Source organism: Trichechus manatus, unplaced genomic scaffold (assembly GCF_000243295.1).
Source record: "Trichechus manatus latirostris isolate Lorelei unplaced genomic scaffold, TriManLat1.0 scaffold00040, whole genome shotgun sequence".
Taxonomy (NCBI): Eukaryota; Metazoa; Chordata; class Mammalia; order Sirenia; family Trichechidae; genus Trichechus; species Trichechus manatus.
In genome coordinates this window covers 7,272,094-7,284,066 of record NW_004443976.1, presented here as the reverse complement: position 1 = coordinate 7,284,066, position 11,973 = coordinate 7,272,094, and the positions used below count along the sequence as shown (strand labels likewise).

At 40.5% G+C, this 11,973-nt stretch overlaps 1 protein-coding gene across 1 annotated transcript in view; it reads left to right on the top strand.

The window, feature by feature from the left end:
* The window catches only part of DNAH9 (dynein axonemal heavy chain 9), a 450,622-nt gene that overhangs the window by 148,468 nt on the left and 290,181 nt on the right, over positions 1-11,973 (top strand). The gene's annotated exons all lie outside the window — the stretch shown is intronic.

Sequence of the window (11,973 nt, the reverse complement as noted above, 5' to 3'; positions counted from 1 at the left end):
GGGAAGTCAGCACAACTGGACTAAACCAAAGCTAAGAAGTTTCCTGAATACAGTCAAACACTTTGAGGGACAGAGTAGCAGGGGTAGGGGTCTGGGGACCATGCTTTCAGGGGACATCTAGGTCAATTGGCATAACAAAGCTTATTAACAAAATGTTTTGCATCCTACTTTGGTGTGTGGCGTCTGGGGTCTTAAAAGATTACAAGCGGCCATCTAAGATGCATCTATTGGTCCCAAGCATCTGGAGTAAAGGAGAATGAATAATACCAAAGACACAAGGAAAGTAGTAGCTCAGGAGACGGAAAGGGCCACATAAACCAGAGACTTCATCAGCCTGAGACCAGAAGAACTAGATGGTGCCCAGCTTCTACCAGTGACCACCCTGACAAGGAACACAACAGAGAGTCCCTGGTGGAGCAGGAGAAAGGTGGGGTGCGAACTCAGATTCTAGTAAGAAGAGCAGACTTAGTGGTCTGAATGAGACTGGAGGAACCCCAGAAAGCATGGCCCCTGGATTCTCTATCAGCTCAAGTAAATGCAAGAGACTAAATGGGCACCTTCTGTCCGGAGGTGAGATGGGAAAGCAGAGAGGGTTAGGAGCAGGTTGAATGGACATGAGGAATCAGGAGTGGAAAGGAGGAGTATGCTGTCACAGTATGGGGAGAGCAATTAGATTCACATAACAATGTATGTATAAATTTTTGTATGGGGAAAAAATAAAATTTTTGTATGGGAAAAAATTAAAAGAAAAGAATTCCAATCTCTCCACAACCTCTCCAACATTTGTTATTTTTTGTTTTCTTGATTAGTGCCCTAATTGTCGGGATGAGATAGTATCTCATTGTAGTTTTGATTTGCATCTCTATAATGACTAATAATCATGAACATTTCTTCATATGTTTGTTAGCCACCTGAATGTCTTCTTTGGTGAAGTGTCTATTCATATCCTTTGCCCAATTTTTAATTGGATTGTTTGTCTTTTGGTTGTTGAGGTGTTCAAGTTTTCTATAAATTTTTGAAATTAGATCCTTGTGGGATATTTCATAGCCAAAAATTTTTTTCCCAGTCTGTAGGTTCTCTTTTCACTCTTTTAGAGAAGTCTTTTGATGAGCATGTTTAATTTTTAGTAGGTCCCCTTTATCTAGTTTATCTTCTGCTGTTTGTTCATTTTTAGTTGTGTTTTTGGAACTGTATTCATGCCATATATTAGGGCCCCTGGCATTGTCGCTATTTTTTCTTCCATGATCTTTATAGTTTTAGGTTTTATATTTAGATCTTTGACCCATTTTGAGTTAGTTTTTTGTATGGTGTGAGGTATAGGTACTGTTTCATTTTTCTAAAATAGACATTCAGTTTTGCCAGCACCATTTGTTAACAAGACTGTCTCTTCCCCATTTAAAGGACTTTGGTCCTTTGTTGAAGATCAGCTGTCCGTAGTGGATGAATTTACCCCTGGGTTCTCATGTCTATTCCATTGGTCTATGTGTCTGTCGTTGTACCTTTACCAGACTGTTTTGACTACCATGGTTGTATAGTAGGTTCTGAGATCAGGTAGCGTGAGTCCACCTACTGTGTTCTTCTTCAATAATGTTTTACTTCTCCAGGCCTCTTTTCTTTCCATATAAAGTTGGTGATTAGTTTTTTCATCTCATTAAAGGATGCTGTTGGAATTTGGATTGGGATTGCATCGTATCTATAGATTGCTTTGAGTAGTATCGACATTTTCACAATATTAAGTCTTCCTATCCGTGAGCATGATATGTTTTTTTCATTTATGTAGGTCTCTTTTTGTTTGTTTTTTTCAGTAATGTTTTGTAGTTTTCTTTGTATTGGTCTTTTACATCCCTGGTTGGATTTATTCCTAAGTATTTTATCTTTTGGGGGACTGTTGAAAATGGCATTATTTTCCTGATTTCCTTTTCAAATTTCTCTCTGTTGGTGTAGAGGAATTCAGCTGCTTTTTGAATGTTGATCTTGTATCCCACTACTTTGCTGAATTCTTCTATAAGTTCCAGTACCTTTCATGTGGAATCTTTGGAATTTTATTTGTGTAGTATAATGTCATCTGTGAATAGGGATAGTTTTACTTCTTCCTTGCCAGTTTGAATGCCTTTTATTTCCTTTTCTTGTCTTATTGCTGTAGCTAGGACTTCCAGTACAATTTTGAGTAAGAGTGGTGATCTTATTGTCTGGTCCTTGTCTGGTTCTCCTTCCAAGTGGAAAGTTTTCAGTCTTTTTCCATTGAGAATAATATTGCCTGTTGGTTTTGTATAAATGCCCTTTATCATGTTGAGGAATTTTCCTTATATTCCTATTTTGCTGAGTTTTTATCAGGAATGGGTGTTGGACTTTATCAAATGCCTTTTCTGCGTTGGTTAAGATGATCATGTGATTCTTTTATTTATGTGGTGGATTACGTTGATTGATTTTCTAACACTGAACTATCCTTGCATACCTGGTATGAATCCCACTTGGTCATGATGTATTATTTTTTTGATATGCTGTTGAATTCTGTTGGCTAGAATTTTGCTGAAAATTTTTGCATCTATATTTACAAAGGATATTGGTCTGTAATTTTCTTTATTTCTGGTGTTTTTGTCTGACTGTGGTATTAGGGTTATGCTAGCTTCATAGAATGAATTCAAGAGTATTCCTCCCTTTTCTATGCTCAGAAATAAGTTGAGTAGTATTGGTGTGGGTTGTTCTCTGAATGTTTGGTAGAATTCTCCAGTGAAGGCATCTGGGCTGGGGCTTTTTGTTGTTGTTGTTGTTGCCAGGTTTTTTTTGTTTTTTTCATTACCTCTTGAATCTCTTCTTTTGTTATGGGTGTGTTTAGTTTTTCCAGCTCAGTTTGTGTTAGTTTAGGTAGGTAGTATGTTTGTATAAGTTTGTCCATTTTCTCAAGGTTTTCAAATTTGTTGAAGTATAATTTTTCATAGTATTCTGTTATGATCCTTTTTATTTCAGTTGATTCTGTTGTTATATCACTCATCTTGTTTCTTATTCGAGTTATTTGCTTCTTCTCCTGTTTTCTTTTGTCAATTTGGCCAATAGTTTGTCCATTTTATTGATCCTTTCAAAGAACCAACTTCTGGTCTTGTTGATTCTTTCCATTGTTTTTTGTTCTCTGTTTCATTTATTTGCACTCTAATCTTTATTATTTTCTTTCTTCTGGTGACTGTGGGCTGCTTTTGCTTCTCTCTTTCTATTTGTTCAAGTTGTAGGGTTATTGTTTTGATTTTGGCCCTTCTGTTTTGGTGTGTGCATTCATTACTATAAATATACCTTAGAGTGTGCCCCAAAGGTTTTGGTATGTTGTGTTTTCATTCTTATTTAATTCTAGAAATTTTTTTTATTTCACCTTTAATTTCTTCTATTACCCATTGGTTTTTTAAGCAAGATGTTATTCACTGTCCATGTGTTTGATTTTTTTTTCCTTGCTCTTCCTGTTATTGGTTTCTACTTTTATAGCATAGTGATTAGAGAAAATGCTTTGTATTATTTCAGTGTTTTGAATGTCATTGAGGGTTGCTTTGTGGCCTAAAATGTAGTCTATTCTGGGGAATGCTCCATATGTGTTGGAAAAGAATGTATACTGCTGCTGTTGGGTGAAGTGTTCTGTATATGTCTATGAGATCCCGTTGGTTTTTGTGGCATTTAGATCTTTTTTATCTTCGCTGAGTTTCTTTCTAGTTTATCTGTCCTTCGCCGAAAGTGGTGTGTTGAAGTCTCCTACTATTATTGTGAAACTAATTCTTTTCAATGCTGTTAGAGTTTGTTTTATGTATTTTGGAGCTCTGTCATTGGATATGTAGCTCTTTATTATGGTTATGTCCTTTTGGTTGATTGACCCGTTAATCATTATATAATTTCCTTCCTTATCTTTTATGGTGGATTTTGCCTTAAAGTCTGTTTTATCAGATATTAATATTGCCATTCCTGCTCTTTTCTGTTTATTGTTTTCTCCATATATTTTTTCCTATTCTTTGAGTTTTAGTTTATTTATGTCTTTGTGTCTATAGTGTATCTCTTGTAGACAGCATATTGATGAGTTGTGTATTTTTATCCGTTCTTCTACTCTCTTGTACTGGTGCATTTAAGCCATTTGCATTTGGTGTGATTATTGATAGGTATGAGTTTACAGCTGTTATTTTGTTGTGCTTCCTTTTGTGATGTTGACGGTTTCTTTGTTCCACTTAATTTTCTGTGCTGAGTTCTTGTTGTTTGTGGATTTCCTTTTCATTTCTTTCATTGTTGATTTTGTGTTTACCGAGTCTTTATGTGTTTCTTCTATTTTATTATGATGAGTAGGTTTGTTAACTTTCTTTATGGTTACCTTGAAATTTACCTTTTCTTTGTAAGTTTAAAGCAGTTTTTTATTTCTTGATATCTCCTTGACTCCCTCTCCATGTGGAACTATACTATTCCCCCTTTTTGTTTTGACGTTGTTATCACTTACAGATTGACATCTCTGGTTCTGTTTTCAGTCTTTTAGCTTTGTTTTATTTTTTAAAATTCTTCATCTCGGTGGTATCTGGCTGATGCTGTCCTGTGTCTTAATCTCAGGTTGTTGTCTGGCATTATTGGTTCTCTGTCTGAAGGACTCCCTTTTGTATTTCTTGTAATGTTGGTCTGGTTTTTACAAATTCCCTTAATTTCTGTTTATCTGGAAATGTCCTAATTTTGCCTTTATATTTGACAGACAATTTTGCTGGATATATAATTTCTGGCTGGCAGTTTTTTTTTTTCAAAGTTTTATATATATCATCCCATTGCCTTCTTTCCTGCATGATTTCTGCCAGGTAATCAGAGCTTAGTCTAATTGATTCCCCTTTGTAGCTGACTTTTTGTTTTTCCCAAGCAGCTCTTAGGATCTTTCTTTGTCTTTAATCTTCGCAAGTTTTATTATGATATGTCTTGTTGATTTTCTTTTGGAGTCTATCCTGTATGGGGTTCATTGAGCTTCTTGGATGGATATCTTCTCATCTTTCATGATGTTAGAGAAGTTTTCTGCCAGCAAATCAGCAAATCTTTGATAATTCTCTCAGTGGGTTTTTTTTTTTTTTTTTTTTTTTTTTCCTACTCCTGTTCTGAAATTCTGATCACGGGTAAATTTTTCCTCTTGATAGTGTCCCACATAATTCTTAGGCTTCTTCAGTTTTCTTCATTCTTTTTTTCTGATTTTTCCTCAAATTGGTGTCCTCTATTTTGCTGATTCTATCTTCCATTGATTCAGTTCTCCTTCTATGTCCTTCTATTGAGTTGTCTGTTTCTCAAATTGTCTTGTTAATCTTTTGGATTTCTAGTTGCTGTTTCTGTATGGTTTTCTAATTGTCTATTTATTTTGTCATTTTTTCTTGTATTGTTTTCCTGAATTTTTCTATTGCTTTGTCTTTGTTTTCCTTGGTTTTGTCTGTATTTCCCTTGATCTCTCGGAGAACCCTATATGTTAGTCTTTTTAATTCCTTATCAGGTAGTTCCATTACCATTTCTTCCTCTGGAACGTTTTCTGGTTCTTTATTTTGGTCATGTGCTGGAGCCATTTTGTCCTACTTCTTTATGTGATTTGACATCTGTTGTCTCCGAGGCGTTAAGGTATTATTATTTTTATTTATTTATTGTATGTTTGCTGCATCCTGATTTTTTGTTTTGTTTTGATATATCTGAGTAGGCAGGGCATGCATGCTATTCTGGTTGCTAGTCTGGCTCCCCTGGTACTCTCACCACCTGTCTCTGGGTGGGTGGGGCAGCAACTGAGCGTGTGAGTGTGGGTTTCTGTTTGCTGGTCTTGCACGGTGGCTGAGGATGTAGCTGGCATTGCTGGTGAGGTGATGTGTCTCTCTAGCTGGTCACTTGGGTGTGGATGCAGGGATGGTTCTCACTGGTCACTGGGTTAGGTGTTGTGTTTGTGCACATTGCCAGGTGTTTGGGGTGAGGGTGCCCGGGTCATCAGTCACTGGGTGGGTGGTAAGGCAATTCTCATCAACAGTCCCAGGCAGGCAGGGCTGCATAGGGGGGGTCATAGTGGGCATAAGCCTCTGTTTGCAGGGCAGAAGCGGTGCAACGGCGAGGCAGGAGAGATGCTACTGGTCCACGGGTGCCACTAGGAGGGCATCCCCCGTCTGTTAGAGCACGACACAGAGGAAGGTGTTTTGCTTGTCATTATGTCCCCAAGTGGCTTGAGGGAGTAGGAGGTGCTGCTGATCTATGGGCCACTGGCTCAGGTAGCTGGGCATAGGAGCAGGTGCCTCCTGTTCATGGGTTCCCAGCACCAGTGGCTGGGTGGAGTAGCGGGTGCCACAATTCCACGGGCCCCCAGTGCAGTTAGCTTGTCAGAAGAGGGTGTGCCTCTGGTCCTTGTGCTCCTGGCACCAGTGGCCAGGCAGAGAAAGCAGACACCACCAGTCCACAGAACCCAGCTTGAGTGGCTGGGCATAGGAGCAGGCGCAGCTGGTCCTCGGGCCCCTGGAGCGGGTGGGTGTGTGGGTGGAAGAGGGGATACCACCCGTCCACTGGCTCCCAGTGCAGGTGACTGGGTGGAGAAACGGACACCACTGGATCATGAGCTCTGGCACAGTTGCGTGGGTGGAAGAGGGGATGCTACCAGTCCACAGGCTAGGTGGAGAGGTGGGCACCGCCAGTCTCAGGTCCTTGGCAAAAGTGGCTGAGCAAAGGGACAGGCGCCACCAGTCCATGGGTCCCCAGCTCAGGGTGCAGGGAAGTGGTGCATGCCGCTGGACCACAATCACATATCGGGTGGGGAATGGATGAAGAGGTTGGGGGGCCCACGGGTCTGCAGACCTCTGGCGCAGGGGACTAGGCGGGGCGCAGTGGATGAAGTGAGTGCACTTCACTTCCGCAGGGCGGGAAACACTCCTCCCTGGCTCTGGATGTGGGTGCAGAGTCGCTCCTGCTTGGCTGCAGCAAGTGATGGGTGCTTCAGCTGGGAACACTGCTTGTTTGTGGCAATATGGCCATGCTATGCAGGTTCAGCTGTTTTTGTACTTGGCACTTGGTCTAATTCTTCAGCCTTACCTTTGATGCTTAGAGATTCCAAAGTTATCATCTGTATCCAATTCACTTGTTTTCTCAGGTCTTTGCTGTAAGAGGGATGTTATGAGGCATCTGACTACGCTGCCATCTTAGACCACCTCCTACTTCGCCTTGTCCGTCCTCATTTTGTCATCTGTAAAATGAAGATGCTGAACATATTCAATGTCCTAAGTTCACTGTTTGACCTGCAGGCACAAAGATGATCTTAAGTGGCTAGTACGAAGATACTCATCTTCACGTAGTGCTGTATTTGTGCTCTTCTATCAAACTGGTGCAAACAGTTAACACATTCAGCTACTAACCAAAAGTTTGGCGATTGGAGTCCACCCAGAGGCACTTCAGAAGAAAGGCCTGCTGATCTACTTCTGAAAAATCAGCCATTGTAAACCTTATGGAGCACAGTCTACTCTGACACACATGGGTTTGCCGTGAATCAGAATTGACTTGCTGGCAACTTGTTATAAAACTGGATATTCCCCAGAGTATATGCAGGGGCAGGTGTGACTGTTGAAAACAGACTCAATTAGCCCCAACTTGTAGCAAGAGGTGCCCACAAAAGACAGATGCAGGGCGAGTGTTATTCACTCAGGCATTCATCATTTTTTGAGCAATATTATAGTCCAAGTTCTGTGTCATAGAGAAAAGCAAGAGAAATAAAAGGCCCAATAGGTCAGTTCTTAGCTAAAAACATTCTGCTCACCACTAGACCTTATGAAGATTCTTTAAAAAAACATGTAATAGCAGATTGCCTTGCTTTCTTCTTCTTTTATATTGTTTTATTGTATATATTTTTATAAACTGCCTCAAGTCCCTTTTGAAAACAGGATGACATGTAAATAAATTTCGAGTGGAAAAGATGAAATAATTGCATTAAATAGATAAAATTGCTTACATTTATAAATCATGTGATATATTGATTTTTAAGTAGTATTTAAAAATAATTTTAGAGATTCCAAGAGAACTTATGCCATTATCAAATATAAGACTTTTTTTTTCAAATAGTATTTTATTGTATTTTCAGTGAGGGTCTACACAGCAGTTTATGTTCCCATTCAACAATGTCTACACAAATTGTTCAGTAACATTGGTTACATTCTTCACAATGCATGAACATTCTCATTATTTCTGTTCTGGTTGTTATGTTTACATATACCGCAAAACCTAAACCCATTGCCATCAAGTCTGTTCCAACTCAAAGCAACCCTGTAGGACAGAGTAGAACTGCCCATAGGATTTCCAAGGTTGTAAATCTTTATGGGAGCAGACTGCCACATCTTTCTCATGTGAAGAAGTTGGTGGATTTGAGCCGCCAGCCTTTCAAATAGCAGCTGAGCACTGAACCACCATGCCACCAGGGTTCCTCTGTTTACATATAGAACTCTTTGAGTGAGATTCATCTCCTATAACTTTAATAATTTCTCTTGAATATAATGTTGCTGTGCAAAGAGTTGCAGAATCCTGTGCCCTATGTTTCTTCCTAGCAAGCAAACAAAATAAGAATTCAGATACAAGTAACTGTCCACCCCCTAGTCTGCATCTCCTAAATTCTGGCACATTGACTTTTATTGATGAGCACATTAAAATAACATTTCTCTTTAAGTCAAGCTGAAAGAAGGTTTTAAAGACTTTTTCCCTTTAAAGAAATAAACTCAGCCTTAAGGATTATTTTAAGTCTCTGGATTCTTCTATGGTTAAGCAATGTTGACATTTTTAAAATAAGTGTAGTCTTCTAAGAGGAATATTCCGGGGGACACACTCATTTCGATGTGTAAGGCCTGGCGTATTGATTGAAAAATATCGGCTGGATTTCTTCAAAGTCATCCCTCGCATAGCAACAGAAAGAGATGAGTTGGTCCCATGGCCAGGGCTCCCTAAGGCCGTTTTCTCCATCCTTTCAAAACTAATCACTGAACTCTGGCCCCACAAATTCCTCTTAGAGCGCAGGGTGAGAGGAGGAGTCTGTCCTGGTTTGTTTGAACTGTGAGTGAAGGTTCGGTTATATGAATGTAGCCTAGCACATATCAGAGTAACATCAGTAAGTATGCTGTTGTTAGCTGCCATCAAGTCGGCTCCAACTGGGCGACCTCACATACCACAGAATGAAATGTTGCCGGGTCCTGCGCCGTCTTCACAATCACTGGTATGCTTGAGTCCGTTGTTTCATCCACTGTGTATTTGGAGTGCCTTCCAACCTAGGGCGCTCATCTTCCAGCACTATATCAGACAATATTCTGTTGTGATCCATAGGGTTTTCATTGGCTAATTTTCAGAAGTAGATCCCCAGGCCTTTCTTCCTAGTCTGTCTTAGTCCAGAAGCTCCACTAAAACCTCTCCACCATGGGTGACCTTGCTGGTATTTGATGCTTCCAGCATCATAGCTACATTCAAGCCACCACAGTACAACAAACTGACAGATGGGAGGTAGATCGATAAATATAGTTACAGTAAAAAACACTGAAAGGAAGGCAATGCCTTCCAAGACATCAAATACCCTTTGTAGCCAAACAGCCTCACTAAGCTCTTTGTAAAACTTCTCTCTCCTTTGTTATACTGCTGTTCAGAATTATCTTTCTTTTTTTTTTTTTATTTTGTATTTTAAAACATCCAGCAATCACGTTAATTTATTGAGTATCACCAGTGCTCAGCACGTGTTGAGCATTGTGGGAAGATGCTGTAAACACATACATACATATATACATATACATAACAAGGTATAACCCAGGCAGCAGAACTCTGGGTGCTTATGTGTGCTCTACAAACTGTCAGTGCTGGGGTGTTTCAGAACAGGAGAGATACACTAGAGCACCCTGGTCAGGAAAGATATCATGGAGGGCGTGAGACCTGAGGCGGTTTAAGTTTTGGCTAAGTGTCAGACAGGACACACGACATTTTAACACAGTCTAACCCATTAAAATGTCAGCTTCAAAGACACAACAAGTTCAGTGTGCGGTAGCTATCCTTCCCCTATTGAGACCTCACCCCTAGCTCTCCTCCCAGGGCCTGGCTGGGACAAGGACAGGAATGGAGTGAGGGTCAGGAAGAGCTGTTGTGCTTTCTGTTCCAGGTGTCGTTCAGGACATGCACAGCAGCATGTTCTGTTTCTGTTTCCAGATACAGAGCTGAAAATCAGCACAGAGCAATGAAAATACTGTCCGAGCTACATTAGGGCATTGGGGAACAGTAGAGAAGGGAAGAGGCTGAATCAGAATAGGAGGGACCAAAAGCTACTGAGATTTGACCTTGAAGTGTAGGCTACGGAGAGGCCCTGCAGGCTTCACAATAGAAATGGGAGCATGATGAAAAGGGCATTTAAGGAAGATTCCTTGAGAAGCCAGATGCATCATGAGTTGTGAGAGGGAGAGGAGCCAGATGGAGAAGTAGTAGAAATGGAAAAGAAAGACTAAGAGGCTTAAAAAGATAGATAAATGGTATCAAGGGAGCACATGGAGGGGCCGGGTGGTGAAGTAGGAAGGTTGGGCTGGAGCCAAGGACCCTTATTCCTCTGGAGTTCTGTAAGGGGAGATCATCCCATTTAGCTTCATGAGGATTGGGCATGCAGAGGGGATTTGGTAGAACTTAAGAACACTGTGGAGAATTGGGGGAAAGGGGAAGTTATTCCTTTATTCTCTTAGTGCTAGTTGGAAAACCCATAAAACTAGCCACTTTCTCTGGAAATGATTGCCGTTTTAGTGCTGAGACGTTCTTTATATTACAGCAGCAATACTTTCCCCCTTTGACCTCCATTTGGAGAGGCTGTTGCTGAAGCATCAAATGTGTTTGAACATGAAAGTATTTGGAATTCTTTCTGGCCTGTCTGTAGCATCAACACTATAGAACACTCACTCTCGAGACTCCCTACTCTCTTGGCTTCTGAAACATTATACTTCCACAATTTTCCTAACTCTCTAATCTTGCCTTCTAGATCTCATTTGTGATCCCCTCTTATAATTTTATGTTTTACCTGTACACTGATGACTCCCACATCTATTTACAGCCTCACCCAAGTCCTCTCTCTCTAACTGGTCAGTGGACATCTCCACTGGGACATCCTCTCTCATATTGTGATGGACACTTTCTTCTATGGCAGTTCCTACTGACTTCACGTCATCCTCCCTGCCAGATTCATCATTCCCAGCAGTGATAATATCATTTTCTCTGTTGTCCAGGGTGGAAATTTTAAGACATCCTCATTGTTTCATGTCCTTTCTCCCCTACTTCCAACCAATCACTGATACTGATTCTTGCTTTAGCATGTCTCTCACTTGCAGGCCTTCCACCCTACCTATTCTTATTGCCTTTATCCTAGTCCAGAAACTCACCATCCCATGGCAAGGCTAAACTCCTAGCCTAGATATTACATGAGATGTGTGGTGGAGTATGTAAATGGAGTGATGTAGAGTCTTGGGGTTCTGCTGCAGTGCCTCATGGAATAAAGTGCAGGGTGACAAGTATCCACCCATAGAAACTCTACTTCTTTTGGTTTTGTATGTTGGGTTTCCATTTGATGGAAGGGGCCCACAGCTTAAAAGAGATTTCAAAGTCACTATTAACATGGACAAGCATAGATTTTGACATTTCATTCCTGAACTTCCACTTAGTAGTTGTGACATTTAACGGGTTGCTATTTATATATATTCACATATAATATTGTTCGATATAGTGCTGGAATTTGAGCCCCCTAGATTGGAAGGCACTAAACTACAAAGTGGCTACAGCAATGCACTTGAGCATACCAATGATCATGAATATGGCACAGGACCAGGCAGTGTCTTGTTCAGTTGTACATAGGGTCGCCAAGAACTGGAGCTGATGCAATGGCAGCTAACACTGATCACTCTAGAGCACCTCGACCCACTTCTCTGAACTCTGTAATATTTATGATCTCTATTATCCATTGGTACCACTGCTCACTTTGCAATG